At 35.1% G+C, this 25,582-nt stretch overlaps 2 protein-coding genes across 2 annotated transcripts in view; both read left to right on the top strand.

Moving 5' to 3' along the window:
• Cpes (Ceramide phosphoethanolamine synthase) overlaps positions 1-13,705 on the top strand; it is a 28,274-nt gene extending 14,569 nt beyond the window's left edge. The window contains exon 1 of the mRNA XM_076131733.1: positions 1-13,705. This exon is cut by the window's left edge and continues 14,569 nt beyond it. The gene's annotated coding sequence lies outside the window, so the exon portion shown is untranslated.
• Positions 1-25,582, top strand: part of LOC142984257 (putative ATP-dependent RNA helicase DHX35) — a 61,413-nt gene that overhangs the window by 20,070 nt on the left and 15,761 nt on the right. The window lies entirely within an intron of this gene.

Here is a 25,582-nt window from a genome sequence, read left to right on the forward strand (position 1 = left end):
AGGTATGCCGAGAGATTCCTTGCCGTGCTGATAGTGGGCACAAGACCTTAGTTATTATGACCTTTGGTTCAGATTCGTTTAAGATATGATCTCAATTGTCTATGAGGTCAAGGTTACATTCCTACGTTGGTTAATTTTTATAGGCACTTAAGAGTTATGGCCCATTGAAACACAAGTCACCTTTAAAAGAAACTGGATTGTACATTTTTAAAAGGACCGATTTCAGGAGGCGCTCATAATAGGTACAGGTTTTCGTTTTAAAAAGACAAAGTCGGTAAAACACATTTATAGCAAAAGTTACTTCCTATACCCAAAAAAATTTGGAACACCCATTGACCTTTTAAAACTTAATAATTTGATAAAAATTGCGACAGTCGGGCCTTGAACTCAGTTCTATCAATATTATTAATATAATCTTGCCACTTCAGATATCGTTTAAACTGTCTGAAGGCGTTAGTCATAATTTTGGAGATAAAAGTGACTCAGACGTATTAAATAGTTTAGCAGTGAGTTTTTCGCTGCTTGTTATGAAGTATAGAAATGGATTTTTAATATGAGATCTAGTCTAAGCCAGCAAGCGAGTGTGAATCACAAGATCGACAGATTATCCAATGTATTTATAGAACAAAATTGCGCTATTTTTGAGTTTACTACTTTTAGAACCTGCCTAACTACTATTAGCTAGACAGTGTATTGTAAAAACCGGCGAATGTTTATCGATAAAACTAGAAATATACGCAAGGTGCTAGCTTCTGCCCGCCATTTATTTTGCATGGAAATACTTCCAGGGGTTAAAGATATAATCTTATGTGTTAATCCAGGTTATAAATTACCGGTAAGCAAAATTTCATAAAAATCCGTTCACAAATTTTCGTCGTGAAGAGACAAACATCCAAAGTTTCGCATTTATAATACTCGTTACATTTTTTTCGCTACTCTATCATTTGTATTTCGTTCACCCCTTTCATTTTCTTGAAATTAGTATTCTCATATTTCTTTTCTATATAACGTAATAATAGTGTAACAACTGAACACACAAGCGTCGTGATTTTATTCGTGTGATGTCCTTGACCTCGCATGATTCTTTTAGTCTGAATCTTGTTTTTTTGTGAATAAATTGCTGCTGTAATTGTATTTCTTGAAGAATGAAAAACGTTCATCGCAGAACCTTTCCAATTGGTAATTAGTAAAAAAGGGTTTTGTATTATATTGTGGAGTGTTTCATTCAGGGCAAAATCTTCTGGGCTGTCTCCTGGCTATTATAAAAAAAGAATGGCCATTAGTTTCTTGACAGCTTGACACTTCTCATGGGCTCAGCCTTCCGAACTAGCGGTAAATTCACTCTCTGTATCATTGACTATCATAAGTGTTAACATTTGACCTAAATGAATAAATGATTTGATTTAGATTTTTGGGATTAATAAAATGACTAGGTTCAGTACTAAGTAGATAAAATTTTGATCTATTTCTGATATACTTAGATACCTGCTATAATCGAATCTGTAAACGATGAAATATACGCTTTTTGGTAACTAAATGTTTGTTTCACGGTGACGTAAACCTTATCTTATATCGCTGAGAATAATTTAGCCATAATATGTGGTTTTTTGTCTCAAACAACTCACAAAATTAATTAAAAAATATTCATTAAAACTTCTCATTCAAGGATAGTCATAATTTCAGTTGTTAAACAGCAATTTGATATTTAGTACCCTCTGCTACAAACAATAAGGTTAAAAATTACATAAAATTGTATAAATAAATTAGGGTTATTGTGACAATGTAGTATTTAATGTTTTGCAGATGTTTTCACGGACATGTGTGCAACACTTTTTAGGTTTCAAAAGTAATAATATAATGAATTAATTAGCTATTGGTCTTATTATTTGTTGTCACATGAGCAGGTACTCTTTTTTTTTGCAACTTTTGCTGCTGCAGAGCATCATTGCTTTCAATTTAATCGTTATTTCAAAAACGGATTTTTTTGTTATTTTGAGTGCTTATTTCGGTTGTACGTATGTATTTCAAAAGTACAACTAGCTTGGGTTCTTAAAAACTGGCTGAACTAACTAGAAATCGACCTTTGACCTTCATTATTGCGTGCTGACAATTAGGTTATAAAATACCTAAATCGCGTTATTTACCTTTTAAAACAATAATAAGTTAATAAACTCTTCGTAACTTGAACCCGATAATGAAGTCAATGATTTGTTTGAAAAACAACACCTTTCTTGGAAACCTTTTATAACCCGACTGTAAGTTCATCGTGTTGTTTGGGAATCTCGCAGAAAAATTGTTTTATTTCAACAGGGCAAACGTTCATTAGGTATTTTTTTAGATTATAATTTCATATGGATTCTTTTGACTTTCTTTTTTTGGTGGTAGATTAATTCTTAAGACTCTCCTTGATAGCTTGCGTCCACAAAGTAGATGGTAAGGAGCTTGTAACTATAGATTTCACCTCAACTTCATTGTTTACCCTGCTGGGTACAGGTCTCTTCCCGGAAAGCAGAAGTAATTAGATCTGGAGTCTACGTTAACCAACGGGTTGGCGACAAATGTAATACCTAGGAATAAATAACAATCACGAACCGTTGACGGCAGCTTTTGGCGACTGAAACAGTCTGTAAGACGCCTAGACGGCGAGCGTTCTAAACGAAATGTGTCTTAGTTTCTTTTTAAAACAGCAACATACGAAGTTACTAAGCAATAAATTGTAACATTAGTAGTTTGGAGCCAAAACTTAACGCTCCGGTTACATTTGAACTTTGACCGACGTAACCTTGCAAATGTCGGCGTGATTTACTTACTCCAGTTCGTTACTTATTGCTATGTTCAAGGTGAAATTTGAAGCTTTTACGGGTTAGAAATTGGTGTAGAATTGCGGAGAGGGTCGATGAGAAACTGCCTTTCTAAGGGTTTGTTAGAAATTTTGTTTCATTTTATTTTGGTCACGTATGTACCGTCTTATAAGTAGTTGTGTAATAGACTACTATCTATCTTCCTCTAACTTATCCCTCGATCGTTTGCCCGTTAAACCGTGGTTAGTGGTCAGCCTGGAAAAAAGTAGTCTAATCCATACGAATTCAACTCAAATTAAAAATAATTTTACCTTATAATCCATACCATTTTTGTCCTAGTGATGAATCTAAGAAAAATATCAAAAGTTAGTTTTTTCCCACGAAAAATTACATAACAATAAAACAGTAATCAAATCGACACTTATTTGAATAATCGCAAGGCTACTAAAACGTCTATTATTCTAAACTCAGTATATTATCGTCTAGACATCGCAAACAAGTAGTAGATTGTACAAATATTTGTGTTGTTTGAAATCTGACCGTATTCAGCAGTACGCCTTAGGGAATAGGTATGATATTTTGTGGAGAGAATTCTCTTGTACCTGAGAGTTCAATGACCTGTCTGTAGAGTGTAGGGGTGGGATTCTGCGGTAATTTGAAATGCTTGGAGATTATTAGATTTTGTATTTAGGAGACGTGTTATATATTTTTCATAATGAAAATAAAGGGATTTTGGATATCTTGAACTACTTTAAAACCAAATTGCTTACGATTAACCCAAGTCAATAACCGCCTGATATGGTACTAGGTGAATAAAAAGTACTCTATTTGGGTGATTACTAACTAGGAAAAAATTTGAGACGTTTTGATTTTCAGTTCAGTTTCCAACAAAAATGCTTCTCTTTTCCTTAAAAAGCCCTAAACAGGGAGCCGTAAAGTACCTATGTACTTTTGATTTGTTCTGTCATGTGTCAATAGTTTCACTATTGTTATATTCCAATACTTATTTTCGTCCAGACATAATTAAAGTATAATTTTCACATAAAAGTACGCGGAGTGGTAAAGAATGCTAATGTTTTGAATGAATAAAATGTGTCAGCGATCGTCCGATGCTTGCGAATGTTTGTTACTTTGAATAACACCATAGAATGGTGTTATTGAACTTTGTTTTTTAAATATAACTTCCGCAGGGCTGTATTGTATGAGAAAAAATAACATCGATTCAAAGTACACCCAGACGTAATATAAGTAGCTGTTATATAATATACTTTTATTAAAATGTACTGTGTAAAATCAGATTTTTGTATCTCGTTGGTAAAATGTACTAGGAACATTATATCCCTATGGGCTTATTACGCATCTCAGTTGACAACTAGTGCATGTCAAATTGATGGCCACTATTCATTGCCGCTAAGTCTAAGGGAGAAAACAAGGCACAGCTAATATTTGTCCACTGAGATACTTGATAGACCTGCTGATCTAGTTGTCCGGGTATATTTTGTCTTTGTGTTATTTTAAATTCTATCGTTACAAAAAATCGCAGAAATATGGAATAATATTTATGAAAGAAACTTTTTTGAATTTCCTATACATTCAGCGTTGAAGTCATGCAGTCATGTAGTCTCAAAAGTTAACCCTTTATTCAATATCCATTAAAAATCCAATACTACCTTCATTAAATTCAAAACTTAACCTTTGGACCCAAACCACCTACTAAAATAAAAGCTAGCGTGATGCTATTTGCGTCATCATTTTCCCTGATCATACGATGATCGTGTGTTCTAAGTGGGAATTGAACCCACGACCGGGCGACCGTATGGCGCCACCAGCCCACTACTCCACGCGTGTTTCCGATTTAGTAATCGTACGACTGTCACACCACTCAGATAACACAAACAAATAAACATGTTTATAATAGATATTTATGTAATCAAGCTTTTTGTAAAGAACCTTTGGACTCGCCTCTATTTTCAGTCGATTTCTACAATAGAATAATAAGAATACCTAGATAAACTGTGCGTAAGGGCTCTTTCAATTTAGACGTTTCGTGTCGTACGGCTGCCGCACGTTAACCGTGCCGCTGGTTATAGCCCGCTGCCGTACCGCTGCGGTACGTTAGCCGTCCGACACCAAACGCCTAAATTGAAAGCGTATCTGACTGCCGTGCGTTTGTATGTTAGTGTTGTTTTAAATTCATGTGACAGCAGTGTAGCCATGGACTCTGACGAAGAAACATTACTGTTAGTGCTCCTGTTAAAAAATATGAAACAGAAACAAAAACGCCGCGCCCGTAAAAAGAACACTACCGATGTTTTCATTAACATGTAATTTTGGTGATTTCCATATTCTTTATCCTAGGTTAAAACAAGACCCAAGCAAATTTTTTAATTACTTAAGAATGTCAAGAGAATGTTTCTACGAATTACTCAATAATTCAATTTCATTTATAAATTCTTCCACGTCTATATCATCCATTTTAAGCAAATAATAAACATGAAAATTCAATGAAATTAGCTGTCACGTTTAGTCACCGCACTATTCAACAGCGAAATGAACACGTGGAGCTTGCGACGTTGCCGTCCTGTCGTCGTGCGTTCTCGGTACCGACACCGCACTTTTGCCGCACCGTGCGATTTGTATGAAAACAAATGACCGTCCGTGCACCGTACGACAAACGCACCGTTTCGGCACTGCTGCGGTCCGACACGATACGGCTAAATTGAAAGAGCCCTAACAGTTTCGGGAATATTACGAGATTTCAGATCAGACTTGTAAGCCGGAATCTTCGAAATGGTAGTAACTTTTTGACAAGTTCAAATGTTTTATGAAACAAGAATATTTGGTTTGCATTGACGATATACTCAAGTTGTTGTCTAACCTTGTGACTTAGTATCATATAGATTTTGCTTAACATTTAATTTGACTTTACTGTTGCCGTCTGCCCCATCATAAGTGGTATGTAGGATACCTTTACGCTACCTTTTTTTAATCTAAATATCACCCGGGAATGACTTAACATGCTAAAAATCTCTCAATGTGGGTTCCCAACTGTCAGTTGTCCGTATCACAAGTTGCTTACCTCAATAGCCATTTACCATCTAACCAGTGCAATGGACTTTAAGCCTCACACTTGTACAAATTCAACCAATAGATTGTTTGAAAATACGCCATTGTAACTAAGTTACGACATTCCCAGCTATTGTTTCAGCTAGTATTGTGATTGTGAACCATAACAGCCGGTTACTATAAGGAAATGAAACCGGGATATTTTTACGTAATTCCCTTATGTACTTCCCGTTTAAATTTGGTTTTTACCGTGATTTTATTTGTTAAACTGAGGCCTAACTTTGTCCTCATTTCGGAAGGAGACTTTTGCCTAGTAGAAGGATCTTACCTTTTAGCAACAACACAGTAATTAGCTTGCAAAAAAAGTGCGTATGGTTTTGGTGGCGTATGCGTAAAAGATTTTTTTAAAAGGGACCATTTTTTTTGTTACTTAATTCAGATAGACTAGCTTTGCTTTATTGTATTAGACGAGCAATAATGAGCATCCCTATCAAGACCAACCTTAAAACTACCTTATATTCTTGTTCAGAAAAAAATCTAGCAAGATATGGATTTGTGGTAAAAATCATAGGAAAATAAAGTAAAGTTTCTCTTAGTTAAAATACGGTAAACCCCCTTAACAGGAAACTGAAGTAGTTTTTAGATCCTTTATTTCCTCTTGTACCTCGCATTCAACACTTAGTTTTTGGGGCAGTTTTTTAGTCGTCACACCAAATAACCTACTCTTTTCTCCCCTAAGAAATGAGTTTATGTAAGGGGTTTTTCCTCGTTCAAATAAAAGCCCTTCTGTCGGCTCCATCTAACAGCTATTATTGACATTAAGTACCGCTTACCGAAACACTGTTTACCGAAGTTATCACGAAGCACACAAGTGATCGTGGGAACACGTGTTAAACGGGTTTGAAACCGATCGTACGATGTCGCGTGACACAAATATTTGGGTAGGTAGATAACGAATGTCAACAATCTATTAATATGGAAAAAAATGTTGATGTAGTGACAGTAGCTTTTGCATTGCTATAGTGATAAGGGTGTATTTTTCGCATGATACTGAGGATTTAAAAAAATAATAGCTTTTATTTATTCATAATGTGACATAAAAGATCGAATAAGCCTTGCATAGAAGACCGAGTATCCAGATTTTTAAGCCGTCAGAAGACTTGACAAATTTTCTCTTGGCTAGCTTTGGCTGAAGTTCGAGTATCGTGAATCGAGAATCGCCAAAGAATCGTGTGTGACGCGTCTCCTATCTCTTTGAGTATACGTTTATATAACTGTGTTGCCTTAGTATAGATTAGGAGAACAACATAGACATTCAACCATTAACACGTGTCTCCATAAATCTCCACATTGCAATCGAAAGGTAATGAGGTACTTACCTGCCACCGGTCTTTAGACGGGCCTTGCCATCTAGTAACGTCGTCACCATTCAAGCGGTCTGAAAAGAAAAAAATACAAGTTTATGGTCACCATGCATTTATTACTGTTGACGGTCAAACGCGTTTTTGTTGCCAAGACCACAGACGAAACCGGTATGCGTTTGTTGTATTTTTTTCTTGACCTTTTGTTTTGAAAGGTTTGTGAATTGTTTTCAAGACAACCTTCGGTAAACCTGCCTGTAAAGTGTCAAAGCTTTTTATTTGACTTTTAAAATTTCAATATGTATGAAAGTGAATGAAGCCAATGAAGTTTATAGGGATCATAGTAAATGGCCTTCTTTAGTATCTGCTTAATCCCATGAGACAATGTCATATTTTTTAATTTTTTGTGATCCAAAGATCATTTTCGATAATACCTATCGTTTTATTGGCTTAAGACAGGATTATCGTCATTTTTGATGTCAATGATAACAATGCTCGAATAAATATGAAAGTTTAATAGTAGTTCTCAGGCGTACGATAAATGGATTTAAGATTGGAAGATAATATGATGACACATATTTTTTCCGTAAGCTGCGACAAAGTAATGCACCTGTTTATAGTAGATAAGTTAGTCATGTTTTGTTTTCATGAACGTAGACAGATACCAAAGAGATTGCCCTGGGAAGGGACGCCGTAGAAAGACTCCTAGCGTTATTCTTGACGTATAAATAAACGGCCACCACGTAAACTATCGAAACTGTAAAACCATTACTTTACAGGAGGAGTAATATAAAGTTTAGATTTAGATTTTTGTAAAATACATTTAATGTGCATTAAAACTAAGATATTTGACTCTTTTGAGCTTACTGCACTTTTTAATAATTATTACCCTTTTTTAAATGTTTTATGTTGATGTTTGATTGTTTTCTGTGTCGACACGTTCGATTATATACGCTTGAAAAACACCAGAAGGAATATAAATTAGTGCGTAAATTATTATGGAGCTTTTAGATCTTTATCTTTTCTTACTATTAATGTAATAAAACAAAAATTGCGTTTTGCAGTTTCGATATTATACGTGGCGGCGATCAAAAAAACAGAATGATGAAAATAAATAAAAATCTTCTTTCACAATCAAGCATAAGTGATCATTATAACCTGAAAATCTAGACAAAATATAGGTCATACTTATAGGTGACTCGTATATAAACCAAACATATAATTGAACATGTAAACAGCACGTTATCGCGGCCCCGTCTCGTCGGCCGGAAGCCATAACGACTAAACTGCGCGGGCGCAATCGTTTGAACCGATACTATAAACTGTATACTTTGTTGCTTTTTTTTTCATGATTTTTTGTATGTTTGTTTGTTTGTTCGAGGTTAGTAGTATTTGGGTTATGTCCTTCAACTTATTTTGATAACATTGATCGTAGGTATATTTCCTACTATTGATAAGTATGATGTATGAATGAATTTAAATAGGTATTTAATTTGTATGTAGTATTGTATGCTATGAGACATCGTAGTATTACAAATCTCTGCCTACCCGTTTAAGGCGTTTATTGTCATCTACCTACATAAGCTATATTTTCTCTTTTTCTACTCAACATCAGATTTTCCCCGTTAAAAACATGGTATTGCCACAACATACTATCGAACTAAAAGAATCGTAAGAAAACATTTTTGAATCCCGAGATATCCCGATTCCCGAGCGAGAGAGATTATCCTCTATAAGTACCTACAAAATGTGACGCTTCAATTTTTATTCAATATTCGCTGCATTTCTATATAAAGGAACTGTCTAAAGGTATCATAAAATATTCCAGCAAGTCCTTAGGAGCTGAGCTAGTGACCTAGATGTATTGTAACGCGCGTCGTCAATCACAATGCTTCGTACCAAGTTTAAAGTTCACGGTTCATTGCTTGTATTCCCTTGGTTCCCTTTTGACGAGGTTGTTATCGGCCAATTTCTATTACAGACTTGATTCAGCCAGCGATTATGCCCGCGTAAATACATTTCTCGGGGTAAAAAAGACAACTCCCGCAATAAGAATTGCTCTTGAGACCGGGGACTTTTACAAACATACAAACAGCGGACACAAAGTATTACTACTAGACCCGAAACAATTATTTGCCGATCGCACAAGTAATTGTTCCGTGTGGGAATCGAACGACCTCCCGACGTAATGGTAGCGGCGTGGAGATTTAAACCACTGTGCAACAGAGGCAGTCAAAAAGTATATGTGTTAAATAATAAACCATTTGTCTGTCGTAACTGTGGTCGTGATTGATTGTCACTCCCGCAAAAGTCTCGTGAACTACGAACAAAAGTACACTAATTCTACCTGACGCCATTTTAATTATCTGCTATAGATGAATACAGGCCTATGAAAATGCGGTAATCCACACCTCGAAATGAACTGTAGGACAAAAATGCTCGTAATGCGATATCAGCGATTTTTTATCAACATTTAGGGCTCTTTTATTGTCACGCGTGTTTGCGCACGGATGCGGGCCAGGCGCGCATCCGTGCCGCCCGCAACCTATCGTGCCATACATGGTTTTATTATCATGCGCGCCACCAGCAAGCGGTACGCGGGTGACACGCTGCAGGTGCGCGCGGATGCGTGCTGCCCGCACGCGTGTGGCGACTCTCCACCGCCAGTGTTGTTTTTACAGTCAAGCGGGGCGCACGCACGTTGTACAATCAAAATGAAAATAGATACCGAAAGATTAATATTTGAGGTTCATTTCCGATATTGCTTATGGGATAAGAAAAATGAGTTATATAAAAACAGAGATTTTAGGGACGCAGCGTGGCTCGAAATTTGCAAAGAATTAGTATGCAGCATCGACACGAGTTCTCTTCCTGGCGACACGCACAATACTGCACAGTTGTGTAGAAATTCTTTTCTGCGTGCGGCACGCAGCACGGATGCGCGCCTGGCCCGCATCCGTGCGCAAACACGCGTGACAATAAAAGAGCCCTTATAACGGTAAATATAACTAATCGTAGTAGGGAAACCCAGAAATAGAAAATAATTGAAAGTATGTATGTATGTGTATGCAACTACTTGGTTCTAAGAACTTTGACTAACGTGGTCTTTGATAAATCTATGACGCATGAAGTCTTGAACAATTCTGAACCAATGCGTTTTGCAAGAGAGCGCGTTGAGGAAAATGTATGACAATGTAAGGAATTTGCGATGTTACTATTGTTATGTTCGTCTAAGCGTAAAGGCAAAGTCTCATAAAATATGATGAGCACTTAAAACTTATTTGAAAATACGTTGAAATTGCCACATTCGCTTCTAAATCGAAACGTTTACTTAACTCTATTAACAACCCATTTACTGAATCTACGGAGAAAAATGTAACCAACTACCTATTTCTGCTAAACTGTGATTCTCAATAACTAATCCATGAAAACAGACCTACTTCGGATTGGTAAACCAGAAATCACTTTATTTAATTTCAAAATTATTTGTCATCTAATAGGGGCGTATCTTTAACTAATTATGGAGAATAATAAGCAAGCGTTAGACCATGGACAATGCACTTAGATCGTAATCGTATTGTAACTAGTCATTACAAAAATTTGCCCTAGAAATATAATCTATCTACTATCTACCATATTTTGCCACATAAATCTTATGAATGCATTCTACTCTTGCCGCCCACGATGTGATAAAACTATGACCGTACCTTTAGGTTAAGGAAAAGTTACAAGTCGTTGAATCAGTTATTTAAATAAAACTACATACAATACAAGGAAACATGTCCTGATACATCGTGTAAATAAACAGGAATATGCAATTTCAGAAACGACGTATGTGTCATGTCTGTAACGTGAGATATGACCTTTTGAAATAACGTATTCAACAAACATGCGAGTTGGTTTGGGTTACTTTAACTGTGTTTTGTCTTTTTTGTTCTCGGGTAGTTTGAAATTGAAATGAAAGAAACAAAACATGGTTTGACTATTATGAGCTTTGGTTAAATTAACAGTGTAATTAAAACTGGCTATTACAAATGAGGACATTAAGCCCACACCCATACATTGAAATATTCGAATAAAAACCTTCAATAAAGTACGTATTTTTATTGCATTTAAACTATTCCGTTTTTACTGAATATTTTCATTCAGGATACAAATCTCATTACTTTTATATAGACCAATAACTTGCCGATTTCTAACACATTGATTGAATTTACAGTAAATTGAATGTGCTATATCGTAAAGGGCATATATCTCACATTGAGAAAACATAGCAAATGTGTCATTTTCGAAATAGTGGGTTCAAAATTACAATAGAAATACGACTTACAGTTAATAAATGTTTTCATCCAATTAATGAAAACGTACCTAAAATTAAAGGTACATAAATATAACCCGAAGTAACGTCCTTGCGTATAATTAATTGACTGGCGTGCCCTCGGCCACGTGTTTGTTCCATAAATATACAATTTTATACATAAATATATATATATATATATTCGTCATGTCATATCGCGTGTTTCGTATTATGTCGATGCGATGTAATGACAGCGGTTGACAGATATTATCTTCATGCAGTTATCTGATCTGGGAGTTTTTAATATTGTTAAAACAATGGAAATTCACCCTTGGTTCTGTTTATTTGAATACCCTCTTTTAGTGGAATTCTTCAAAAACTCATTTGTAAAGTAATCTCTCAAGTATTTCGAGTACTCTAGACAGTAAATGAGGGTACCTGTAAATGTACCTATTACGTGCACGCAGACCAAGGGTGGAATTCCCTCAAGAATAACAGTTCTACAATGGAATTCCGTCAAGCATTTTGTTAGGAGCGCTAGTTTACAATTCATAAGATTTCTTCTAAGAATAGACTAGGTTTTGTATGAAGATAATGTTTTTGTCCATTGTTCTCCTGTAATTGATGCCTTGTGATAGGACTCGTTGTGCCAATAACTGTTCTGGCAAATAGATACAAATGTTACGCTAGATTTTCGACTGATTTTGGTGTAGGACGTTGTTGGTTGCAATATTTTGTATGAAATTACATGTTATACGATGGATAATAGGACGGAAAATCAAATATACTCTAAGCTATTTTATGAAATAATTCCATTTACATTCCCATGACAGTTTTACAAGCCAATATTGACGAATAATTCTAAGCATTCATTCTTAACTTTAGATTCTGCGTGAAAAGATTATCCATTGTGTAACGTGTCATTTCGTACAATTACTATAAATATATTTGTTGTTAGAATAAAGTTTAATACACATTTAGACAGACAATGCTTAATGTAACTATTTCTGTACATTATTTCATACAAGTTTACTCACGTTAACGCTGTGTAACTGTTTGCACAAATGCATCGAACAAACTATGGTAAAATACCGTTACTCAGTTTTAGTTACAGTATGCACTAGTTCACTTTGTCTGCCTGAATATAGCAACAAGCCGCTGCGCAACAGAAGCAAAATAAATAATGCAGTTGGTTCACTAGAAAGTCCTTATAAATACAAGAGATGCTAGCTGGTGAGGAAGACATAACGACTATAGCGTCCTTCCGTTCTATTCTATCACCCACAACCTTTGCTTTTTTTTCTTATATTTGTTTCTCGTCTTCCGCGCAGCGGCTTGTTGCTATATTCGGAGACACAAACTTAACTGGCGTAAACATTAAAATGTGTTTATTTTTACTCAAAAACGGTGTTATTTGTCTAAATGTGGTTAAGCTTTTAACAGTGGAAGTTCACTAAATCTGTTGATGATTGTATTTTTATATCGAAATAAGTGTTAGATAATAGTTTTTATTTGTGAACAATGCGAGTTCCCGCGTTGTGTTGTTCACACACTAAGATGTGGTTAGTTAGCAACTTACTTTTGTGAAGTTATTTCTTTTTTTGTCTCTGTCACACTATGTAGGGTAGAACGAGAAAAGTAATACGTAAATAAAAATTATACTTTTAATATGTTATGTAGCTTTTTATATTATTTAAAGTGTACATTTATGCGTATTTTTGATCAAGTTATTAAAGTATTTTTGTGTACTTTTGTAAATATCTTTCTGTATGTATAGTTTTTGTATATATTTCGTGGTAATTTACATCAATGATGATTATGATTAGATTTTGTTCTTAATGTTAAAGTGTACAAAAGTGAGTTGCTAATTATTTAAATAAAGTATTTAAACATTGCCATCATATCTTGGACGTAAGTCATATTGTATTTAATTTGTTAATATCTGTGATTAATTGTTTGTAAAATGCGGGTAGTTTACTTACATTATAATTTTAAATGAATAATTATTAAGTGAAAACATGTTGGAAATAAAAGTATTTATTATATTGTTGTGTGTGAGGTTTTTATTGTAAGAGGAACGTAGTAATGTGCCTATAATTGTCATTATCGTTTAATTTTAGATTTTATTGTACTTTCTCGTCAACAATTTGAAGTATAAAATAAAATGTGTTAAAAAAAAATTCTCTCTTTTTCTTTGACTATCCATTAGATACCTGAATTAGTAAGCTGCTTTATTGTTTTTTTTATCCTTAACTAAATAGCCCTTTTAAGTAATGTAATGCATGATATTATCAATATAAATTTTTCATTCGACTCCATAATTCTAAAGGGACCTTTGGTGTTCTTTCCCAATTTTATTTACTTCTTATAAAACCCGGATAAATTGAAGTTATGTTAAATCTGCGATTCGGATGGCATAGTAACTGTCAATTGCTACTCTAAAATATTATTCAACCAGTTGCCGGATCAATAATTAAAACCATATCAGATTGACATTTCTTCGCTTGGGTTTAGAAAGTGGTCATACTTTCGATTGTGGCCTAAATAACCAAAAAATATTGTACTTTAATTTCAAGTTTATTAACAACAAAATGTTAGTTGTCGCTTTTGTCATACTATAGATAACGAATGATAATGTTTCTTTTTGACACTGTTTTAATAATTGGTCACATTTTTTCGGGGACTACCCTCACATAGGCTAGGTAACTTACGTAATAGTAGTGTAGGTGTTACTAAACAAGTTGAACAGAAGTAAGTGTTTTGGAAAGCTAATTGAATGTAGACGTATTGCAGAGGACTTTTTGTTGATTTAATATTATAATGTAACGGGTCGTAATCGCGATTGCAAATTAAATCTATCAATCGGGTGACCGAAGCGCAGTAGGTTTTGCCGCTACACGCTGTAACGGACCTACGAGTATATTATTCATTATGTTGTAGATAAATTATTTGAGTAATTTTAAACTAAGTAAAATAATATAGTTTTTAAGTCATACAACTAGATTATTCCTAGACACGGAAAATACAGTCATTCAAATAATATTGCTGTAATTACTTCTGATTATTTAATAAGATATTGATTTGTTTTGTTGTACAAGTCATAATACGATTGTAGAGTAATTATGACTAATCTACTGATGTTATCCTTGCTTGGCTGCAGCACGTTGATTAGGGAATTATTTTGACGCAAGATTTACATACGGAAAAATATCGGTAATTATTTTTAAGATTATTGATGAGAGTTATGGCATCCATACTTAGTTCATACAAGCCGGCCCGCGTGGTTTCGGTAGTGCAAATCTGTTTTCTCTTCTTTGTTCTCGAGATTTGGCGACAATTTTTTTTAGGTATATAAGATTATATACTTTGATGGGAAAGTTTGTTAGTGTGTCGTTCATGCTTTCATAGGGAAACTGCTAAGCCCATTAGATCGCAGCATGCAGATGATCAAAGTCCCGGGGTCAAACATACTTAGAAGAATAGTTTACAAAAATTTACTGAGGAGGGGACGCGATTTGATTTGAGTGGGGATGAATGAAAATAATGTAGAGCAGGAATATATCTGAGGAGTACGTATAAACTAAACAGTAAACTATGAAACACCTTTTTAGTAGACTAGTTTCATTAAAACTGGCTGCCTAAATCAAAAATCGGCCAATCTCTGGCCTTCATTTTGATAGCTAGATATTTAAGGCTATAACATAGGGCTTAACCGCTCAGATAAGTCTTATAAGGGTTTGCGGATACCGCCACTAATTCAATTTGTGGTCTGACGTGGCCGGTGCAAACGTAATACATAAATAACTAGATATTCTCTGAGAAAATCGTGACTCTGTAACTTGTATTATTATAATTTAAGATGCACTCTCAAGATTGCTTGTTTTGCTAGTAGTTAACTGAATAAATAACAAGGTGGGTAAGCAATATTTCTGCGCATTTCACGTCTCGGTTAGTAACTAAGGTATTTTTGCCAGTCTTTGGCATGGAGTTCAACAACCTCAACTTGCTAACTCCAGGAAGTTCACAAAGTATCTATTGACATAAAAAACCCAGGAATATTTTGTTGACCGGACTCGGGGTTCATACCTCTGCGTTGCACACGTACGAGTATACACACAAGGCAGTCTTTCGATAGGTACTAGCTACTAGGAATAAAAAGTCCTCAATGTACTAGTTATGTTTTTTCTCCTTTCCTTCCTACTGGCTGTCAATCGTGAAAAGTTCTCTTTTAAAATGCTCGTGTTTCATTTTTCTATACAGTTTTTGAGTGACTAAATTTCATTACAGTCTCTCAAACAAAACTTGCACTACAACTTGTGACGCATTTATATTTAAAACAAGCCATTGTGTGCATATGGTCAAGTCGATCCTTAGTCGAGGGGGAGACCCGGTTTGTGACGTCACCGTTTATTTAAGTAAGCATGACGATATACAACAACTGTTGTTGATGTCTACAACTCATGGTTACTTTCTGAATAGGTTATTTGACAAGCTTATCAAATAATCTAATCTTGTTAAATTAAACATAATTTGATTGCCGCCGCGGAGTAGTGGTTAAGGTCGCTACGCTGCTACCGTTGCATCAGGAAGTCGAGAAGTTGATTCCCATACGGAAAAAAAATTGTGCGATTCACAAATAGTTGTTTGAGGTCTGGATGTACTTTGTTTGTATGTTTGTAAAAGTCTCCGCGACAAAAGAGCTCTTAGTGCAGGAGTTGTCTTTTTTTAGAAAAAGTAGATGTAGAGGATATTTTTTATGTATACAGTACAATCTGTATAATTTAATAATCTTATCTGGTGAAATCAATGAGCCAAAATTAGATGATTAATTTTATCATCATCTATATTATTAATTGTTGTAATACTATAAAGATATTGCGGGTGATTTCTCCGCGTTATCAAACATTCTGCTCAATACATTGCAAGTCTTTATCGGGTGATAAGAGATATCGTTATCAGTAACAGGCTGTTATCACTGAAGTACGTCAATGCGTGATAAACAAGTTGGAAAGCTCTATCGAAATGTTCTACACGGTTCTGAAGAGCTTTTGTAAGCTTTTGATGTTGTTTTTTTGGTTTACAAGATCCGGTTTTACCCCCGCTAAATATCTGTCATAAATGTATAGCTTATCAGATGGAATTTTGACAGTCGTTTTAATACATTTCCCTTTTTAGCATACTATGTAAATTTTCATTTATTGCCAAAAGTATGGAAGTTTAGGTAAACATCTAGATGTTGTTGAAGATTGTTTAGTCTTTGGATAAGTAAAATGATAAAATAAGAAGCGTATATTCCTGTGTGTAGAAAAACAGTGATAACCGAGTGGCAGGTTCAACACCGAGGCAACACACCACAGACTTTTCGAAGTTATGTGTACATTAGAAATAATTATCACTTGCTCTAACGGAGAAGGAAAATATCGTGATGAAACATTGAGGGCATGCAAACCCGCATTTGGCCAGCGTGGCGGACTCCAGGGCTAACTCTTCCCTAGTTTGAGAGGAGACTTGTTCTGCAGTGGGACAGAAATGGGCTAAAACAGACATAAGTTTAATGACCTTTATCAAAGAACTTAGGCTCAGTAGCTACATTAGACTTTAGAGCAAACTTTTTTGGCTGAATATCGGTTGAAAATACACATCATCATCAAAAAAAACATTCTTGATCAAACTCTTCTACAGTTCAATAACTAGGCCGATACATCACCCATACAAATTATCTACAAAAGGTGACATCTTTTTTATTGACACAAACAAAAACAAGTCATGATTTAACCTTGCCTCAGTGCCTTGAACGTTTAGATAAAGGTCGTTTAACAAAAAGTTAATACTATTTGTTATAAACAATATCATTGGTATTGTAATTACAACTTAAATACAGGAAATTAAAGTGCAAAGTCCGAAAAAACGATTTATGAGGTTAAGGAATGTTAGTGCGGTTGGTATTAAGATGGGTGATTTTTGCACTCATTTTTAGTAAACTGCCTTTGTGACTCGGTCGATGGTTTATTTGATATTTCATTGATGGGTGGCCGCATAATAGTTTTTGAACTATGCGTCTCCGTGCTTCGGTTGGAGGGCACGTACAAAGTCGGTCCCAGTTGTTGTCAATAAGATAACAGTCGTTAAGTCACGTCAAAGGCCTTCGGGCGACTTTGACATTAGGTTTGACAAACCATACGACGAATTAATAAATGAATTACATGAGACCAACATTATCAATGGCGAATACAGTTATACCTGAAGGTGCATGCAGGGGCATGCACCTTCAGGTATAACTGTATTTATATTATGTAAGAGTGTATGTATGTATGTTTGTATGTTTGTATGTATGTATGAATGTATGGTGTACTAATATAAAATGTTCGTCAAAGTAATCTTACTAGCAGTTCATGAATAGAGTTACGCTACGGTACACACGTTTATGAACCTTGACCCCATCGGTCGTGATCGCAGACTGATCCTAGATCTGTCTTTTTATAACTAAGTACTGTAGGTTAAAAGAACTGCTAAATAAAAGTAGTAGTTTTAATAGTTGTACCAACGTTACCAAGATGTAAGTTGTACCAACATAAAAATGGACATAAAATAAAACTACATTTGAAATAACTAAAAAAGAATAGTTGTATATATTTTATTCACCTCTGCCTACATACTCAGATATAACGGCAAATATCTATTTATTTATGCATTCGAAATATGTAATTACGGGAAGGAACTTTCGATGGGTCTTTTTGGTGCAGTTTGGTGTTATAATTTTGTATATTTTATGCACCTGGTAAATTTTGTATTCAATACTTGTACTGTGATGTGTAAGTGGTGTTTTTCTGTCTTTATATGTATTTAAACACAATGTAAAAATTGTTTATGAATAAAAATTGAATTTGACCTCTGCCTGTATCTTCGGGTATACCAAGCGTGATATGTATGTATGTTTTTGAAATAATTGTAGCATTTTCGAAGAGCCTTTTTGGTAGAGCAGAGTTATGTCTTTTCAACATAAATAACCAAGATCATCATCATCATCATCTCAGCCGGGAATCGTCCACTGCTGGACAAAGGCCTCCCCCATCGAGCGCCAATAGGAGTTCATGAATAGAGTTACGCAGATAATTGATACAAAATAAGCATGACGAAGCTAACATGACTACATCATCAATGTAATTATAGACAATTACGCAATTTTAAGGATATTTAAAAAACTGGTCTACCTTACATTTCCGATATAAGGTAGACCAGTTTTTGAAAGGGCATTAACTTACAAACAAAATAAGACTATTAATATCGGTCCACCGAATAAAGAGTTATAAGGTAACAAACACATAAACAATATATGTATATAAAGTCGGTTACAAAGACCAAAATAACAGTTTCCATCCAAGATTATCAAATTTATTAAGTCATCACACATTTCTTATTATTATCGACGACATTCTTTCACAAATAAATCAACAATATGACTCATAAAAGTTAATTACATACAACTAAATAATACTATCGATGCGATATCATATCGATAATATAATCGATTACATCGAGTGCCGCGTTTGATCGATATCTCGAGACGGTAATATCGTAATTCGTACTATTACCGTGATAACTGGCGTAAATGTTATCTGATAGATTGTACGAGTAAATCATTTTCATCGAGTTATTGCTCGATTCCGTCAAAGATAATATTGTGCCGCTATTGTAAAATGGTATAAATACGATATTGTCGAAAATTAGTTGCTTGTTTATCGTATGGTTAGTGGTCAACCTACTGTCAAAGTTGTTCAAGCCGCCCGAAAGGCATTTGACATAACTTAACGACTGTTATCTTAGTAGACAACAGCCGGGACCGACTTTTTACGTGCCCTCCAAAGCATGGAAACGGCCATCCAAATACCACTGCGGTCACCCATCTATGGAATGACCGTGGCAAGGTTTGCTTAACCCACAGATCAGTTACCGACCGGTAAGCGCAACTGGCTATGGGTTAAGTTAAGAAATTACAGTAGGTACACATATTATATGTCCCACTATTGCAATATTTTTAGTGTAAGTTAACCCCTTTTGCACATTGCTAACTTTCTCATTTTTAAATATAAACAATATCTGTTATCATCAATCGATAGAGTATTTTTTTCTGAACATTTTGATATGTACTTAATTCATTTGAATCAAAATCGCACTTATACCATTTTTCACTAGAGGCACAGAATATTTGATAGAGTAATTTAACTGAAATGGTAGTATTTGTTTTATCGCATAGATTTTGACTATTGCTTCCGTTAGTGTCGATAGGTATCGGATTTGATTCCCGGATTAGGCATGGTTGCTACTGAGATTTTAGCATTTTTCTTGTAATGTGATCAGTAGTAGCTCAGAATTTGGTAACGCGACCGGTCTTTGGCAATAGGCTCGCCCCCTATTCCATGTAGGGTCTGCAAACATCCTTAGGGATACCTGCATAATTTTATCTATCTATCTATCGTATGGTTAGTAGTCAACCTAGTGTCAAAGTTGTTCAAGCCGCCAGAAAGGCCTTTGACATGGCTTAACGACTTAGTTGACAACAGTGTTGGGTCAATCAACTAATTTTTTCAATCAATTGATTAGTCATGACTAATTTAGTCATGAATTATTTAGTCATGATTGAATTAATCATGAGTAAAAATAATAATCATAATCATGACTAAATAAATTAGTCATCAATCATTTAATGATTAAATGACTGATGACTAATTTATTGTATTTTTGTATGATGATTAAACTGAAAAAAATAATTCAGGTGACATAATTTTAGTTTAATTGAACACATCTATAAAACTATAACTGATCACCACCTTAAGTTGACTGAAAGAAGATAATTCCATTATTTAAAAAATTTGATTTTCAAAACGCGTGGTTTTAAAAAGCAATTTAAATTATTTTAAACTAAATTAGCCCGAACTTATTTTTGCAAATGTGTACCTATGTAAATTAAAAAAAAAAAAAACTGATTCTGTTGTAAAACTAGCTTTAATTAAAAACCTGTAATTAACAAATCAACAGTCATGGAACGTAGACTTGAAAAGCTTAGTTTTATTTAACTATTATTTTTAGTCATTAAAATTTTAGTCATGATTGAAAAACTAACACTAACACTAATTAATCATCAATCACGACTAATGATTGAATTTTTTTAGTCATTACTCATTAGTCATGAATAAATAATTTAATCTTAATCATCAATCATCAATCAAACTAAATTTTGCCCAACACTGGTTGACAACAACCGGGACCGACGTTTTACGTGCCCTCCGAAGTACGGAGACGCTCTGTTCAAATACTACTATGCGGTCACCCATCTATAGAATGACCGCGCTACCGGTTGCACTCGCAACTAAAAAAGATATTCTTTCCGTTTTTGACAAATATTGCAGAATCATTGAATAGGTGTCAATCATTAAATAATAACGCGAAAGAACGTGTGTGTAAAGGCAACTATTGTATGGTTTGCATCCTTATTTACATGGAACTGTACTTAACGCTACTACTAGTACCTACACCTTCAGATATAACAAGCGTGATGTTGTAAATAATAGGAATACATTGTTTACTATTTCCAATAGCTATAGAAATGACTAATACTACTTACTATTATCTAAAGGTGGGGTGACGGTCAATACATTACTAAGTGAGATTGTATCCGTTTGATTAATGTTACGAGTTACATTACATTAGGTAGGCTTGTTCGTGAGATTGATTGGGACATACTGACTTGTTTGTAGGGCTGTCGCTTATCGTTAGATTCTAGATAGGTAACTCTAGATTTCGTTGTAAAATGTCAGGTATAAAAATAAAGGCTGGATTTTAGGACAATGTGTTTGTGTAAAAATTTAAACATTTATACCCAAACGAAAATCATGTTTCATTTTCCTGCTAAATAAAGCTTAATTTAAGAATTTATTATGGGAAAAGTAGGTACGAAGTTGTAAAGTAGCAAAAATAAAATACGGGTTTGAAGACTAGAAAATCTAATTGTGACTTGATTGAAGAGTTTCACGATACACACATATCTATAGGGCTTCGATTAATACGTGTATCAGATATTATGTCATCAAACTAACTTTAATCTTACCTAGCGTTACATTCACCTGTCATTTAAAATTGCATTTTAAAGTTAAGTTTGGATAGCCCTATCAAAACATATCAGCTACGACATACTATTTGCTCTTGTGGCGCGATCGGTAGCGAATGGGAGTATAGGTTTGGTTCCCGGATCGGTAAAACCACAATTGCTCTTTTCTAATTTAGGTTTATTTCTTAATACTAGTCCGGAGTTTGGTAAAAGACTTGCCCCCTATTCTTATTGACCGGACAACCTACAGTACAGAGACAATCACAACATCATTTGTGGCCACTTTGTCTAAATATGGTCGAAAGGCCAACGGGTTATAGGCCCCAAAAGTAAGATGTACAGCCCTATAAAACCATGTTAACAAGGCCAGGAGTGACAGTGATTACTAATATTGATTCCGTACATTACTAGCTTCACACTAATCGCTTTTTAATAGTAGCACCTATAAAATGTAAAGATTGATGATTTATTTGTTGTAGATTGTACTGAATACAGGTTTTTTTTGTTGGAGTGAATGTACAAGTAGATTTTAGCTATTATTGTTGCAGGTGCAACCTTAAAATTCTTACCGCGCTTATATACTGTTAGCAAATTGGTATTATGAGTACAAACCGCCATAGTTTAGAAACTTTAACCAAATTTCTGTTGTCAACAACAAATATTTTTTGTACATGTTTTTCTAATATTATTAATTTAATAAACATGCTAAAGTTTGTGAGGAGTGTTAAAAGTAAGTTATTCACTCAGAAAAGCGAGCGTACATTTTACTTTTATCAAAATGATTTAATCGCCGATATAAAATTGTGATATACTAAGACGGGCCGGTCAGCTAGTCGTTTATAAAACAAGAGCAAAACTCAGCATTTATCTAAAAAAATGTACATACAAGAAGTTTGATAAAAGTTGTTAACACATTCCCAAGTAAATCTTATCCTTGAAATAAAAAGCTAAATACTTAGTAACAAGTTGCCATAGAAGTCTAGACTGAATGCTGAATGTGGGTACTTACGACAGCGCGCCTCAAGTTAGGACCGCAAACTTACCTGAAACATAGAAATATGTCGTTTTATAGTTGGGTCTTTCGTTCTGGGGCCAGTAATTTTATTGTCTTATATCAAATTCAAATTCAAATTAAAAATATCCTTTATTTCGTAAACTTTTTACAAAGTATTTGAAATAGTCACGTTATCTTGGAGGTTATTACACAAGGTATAGGTAAATAAATATCAGCCTAGTCTTTCTTCCAACTACGTTGTAGTCGGCTTTCAGTCTTACCGGATGCAGCTGAATACCAGTATTTTACATCGCGACTGCGCGATCTTCACAAGCCAGTGACCTGGGTTATAACACGATACTCTTCATCATACTGGTGTTAGACTTTCAAGTTTCTGACTGCTAGTAACGACTGACAAAGATCTTTGAAAATGACAGCCTTTTTCAGAAACACGAAGGAACTCAATATGTCAAGCGTAGCTTAACATCAGAGATCGATCCGCGCGGTTGTTGTTAACTAAGCCACAAGCTCCTTCTCAGAAGACCGAGGAAGATAGGAAGTTATTAATAAAAACCCGTTAGCAATTTTAGGTATATCCTTGTCGTTCCCTGTCCCCCGGGGTGACAACTAGGAATACAAGTAGGAAGAAAATTCCCAGTTGTCCCCGTGACAGGGTTAGGGGGTCAACTGGGAATATACCACAGTTTTACCGGCCAGAACAATCCCTTATTTAAATCCGACCCGTACTTCCAAAAGGTTGAACCGACCTATCTCAGTCTAGACATAGTTCGTCGACCATGAGTCGCAACTAGTTTTTCTAGATCCCATGATATAATACTGTACCTAACTATGTTTGTATGCTTGTAACTCGTTATGGTAGTTTAACCGCCATTGTGTGGAGAACTGGTTAGGTAGGTGCGGGTTTGATTACTGGAAAATATTTTTTTTGGAGAAAGGATTTAATCGTGGCACATTCTGTTAATTAATAGTGACCATAAATTACTTATTTCTTGCTAGCTCTATTCATAAGGCTCTCCCCCCCCCCTTTTCCTCCTTCTTTCCGAGTTAGTAGTAGATTCAGTAATTGTAACGACCATCATACATAATATATCAACATGACATAAGAGAATATACTTTAGCGAATTAATTTTATTTTTTCTAGGAAACAGCTGAATCGATTTGGATAAAATTTTCCAGAGTGATAGATCTACTTCCGAAAGAGCGTATAGGTTACTATTTATACTAATATTAATGTCTGATTTGAAAAATATTTCAGTATTAGATAGCCCATATATCGAGGAAGGCTTTAGGCTATATAACATCACGCTACGACTATTAGGAGCGGAGTAGCAACGAGAAATGTTACAAAAACGGGGAAAATTATGACGCATTCTCTTTTATGTGACGCAAGCGAAGTTGCGCGGGTCAGCTAGTTTTTAATAAAACACGTTACACTCCTCTGTATTGTGCAGTCGGGTAAAAATCAATCAAGTCTGTTAAACCATAAATCTCATGTGGGCTTAACCTTCACGTTCAGTGATCGGTTAACGATACGTTTTGTTATCTCTGTTATTGTGGTGCGGGTTCGATTCTCGGAACGTGTGATGCGCAGATTAACTGGTTTAAGTTCATGGGTGTTAGTTATCTGTAATGCTTTTTAGATTAAATTATTAGTTGTTACATAACGCTTGGTATAATTAAATGTGTAGGCACAGATATATTAGCTTAGCCTTTGTTCCAAACTATGTCGGAGTCGACTTCCAGTCTCACCGGATGCAGCTGGATACCAGTGTTTTACATGGAGCGACTGCCTATCTGACCTCCACAACACAGCACAGGTAACACGATTCCCTTCGGTAATACTGGTTGTCAGACTTTCAAGCTTCTGACTACTGTTAACGACTGTTAAAGGTCTTCGAAAATGTCAGCCGGGACCCACAATTTAACGTGCCTTCCGAAACGCCACAGAGGAACTCGATATGTATAAGATGGTTACCCATCCACAGAACAACCACGGCAAGCGTAGCTTAACCTCAGAGATCGATCCGTGCGGCTGTTGTAAACTAAGCCACGAGCTCCTCATTCCATAATTTCCATAAATTTACTTTAAGGATATGGATGGTACCGAACCCTTCGTCCGCGAGTCCTACTCGCACTTGGCATTTTTATACAAATGATACCTTCAGACAAAGTCATGGCGGGTCACTAGTGATTACAACACTTCCTCAACAATTATATTGATAGTACAAACGTACGTGTTCTAATTGTTACGTTGTGCTACGACGTTAATTAATTAAATCCGGCAATTAGTTTAATAAAACAATTAAAATTGTCTAGTATTTGAAATAAAGTGTTTGTTTGTTTTTAATAGACATGTATACATAACATCATGGGTGTTTTACTTGCAGATGTTATATAGGTGTGTGTATCATCTTTATATATATATATATAATTCTTCTGTGTGTATGTCACTGAACTTCTCTTAAACGACGGGACCGATTTTGATGAAATTTTTTGTGAGTGTTCAAGGGGATCTGAGAATGGTTTACATTCACAATTTTGTCCGCTGGACAATGTTTTTTTAATTAATTTTTAATTTATTGGTAACGTGTAGACAGGACAACGTATGTCAGGTCCGCTAGTATACCTATGTTTTGCCATTTACAATGCTAGACCCATGTAGTGGTGCTTGACAGAAGGAGCTAGATTAAGGTAAATTGTAAAAGTACAATAAATAAATAATAAATATGTAATTAAAAAGAAGACAACTCCCGCACTAAGAATTGATCTTGTCTCGCGAAGACTTTTACAAATACACAAACAACGGACACAAAGCACAACGAGACCCGAAACAATTATTTGTAGATCGCACAAATAATTGTTCCGTGTGGGAATCTAACCCACGACCTCCCGACGCAATGGTAGCGGCGTGGCGACCTAAACCACTGCGCCACGGAG

This window comes from Anticarsia gemmatalis, chromosome 26, assembly GCF_050436995.1.
Source record: "Anticarsia gemmatalis isolate Benzon Research Colony breed Stoneville strain chromosome 26, ilAntGemm2 primary, whole genome shotgun sequence".
NCBI lineage: Eukaryota > Metazoa > Arthropoda > Insecta > Lepidoptera > Erebidae > Anticarsia > Anticarsia gemmatalis.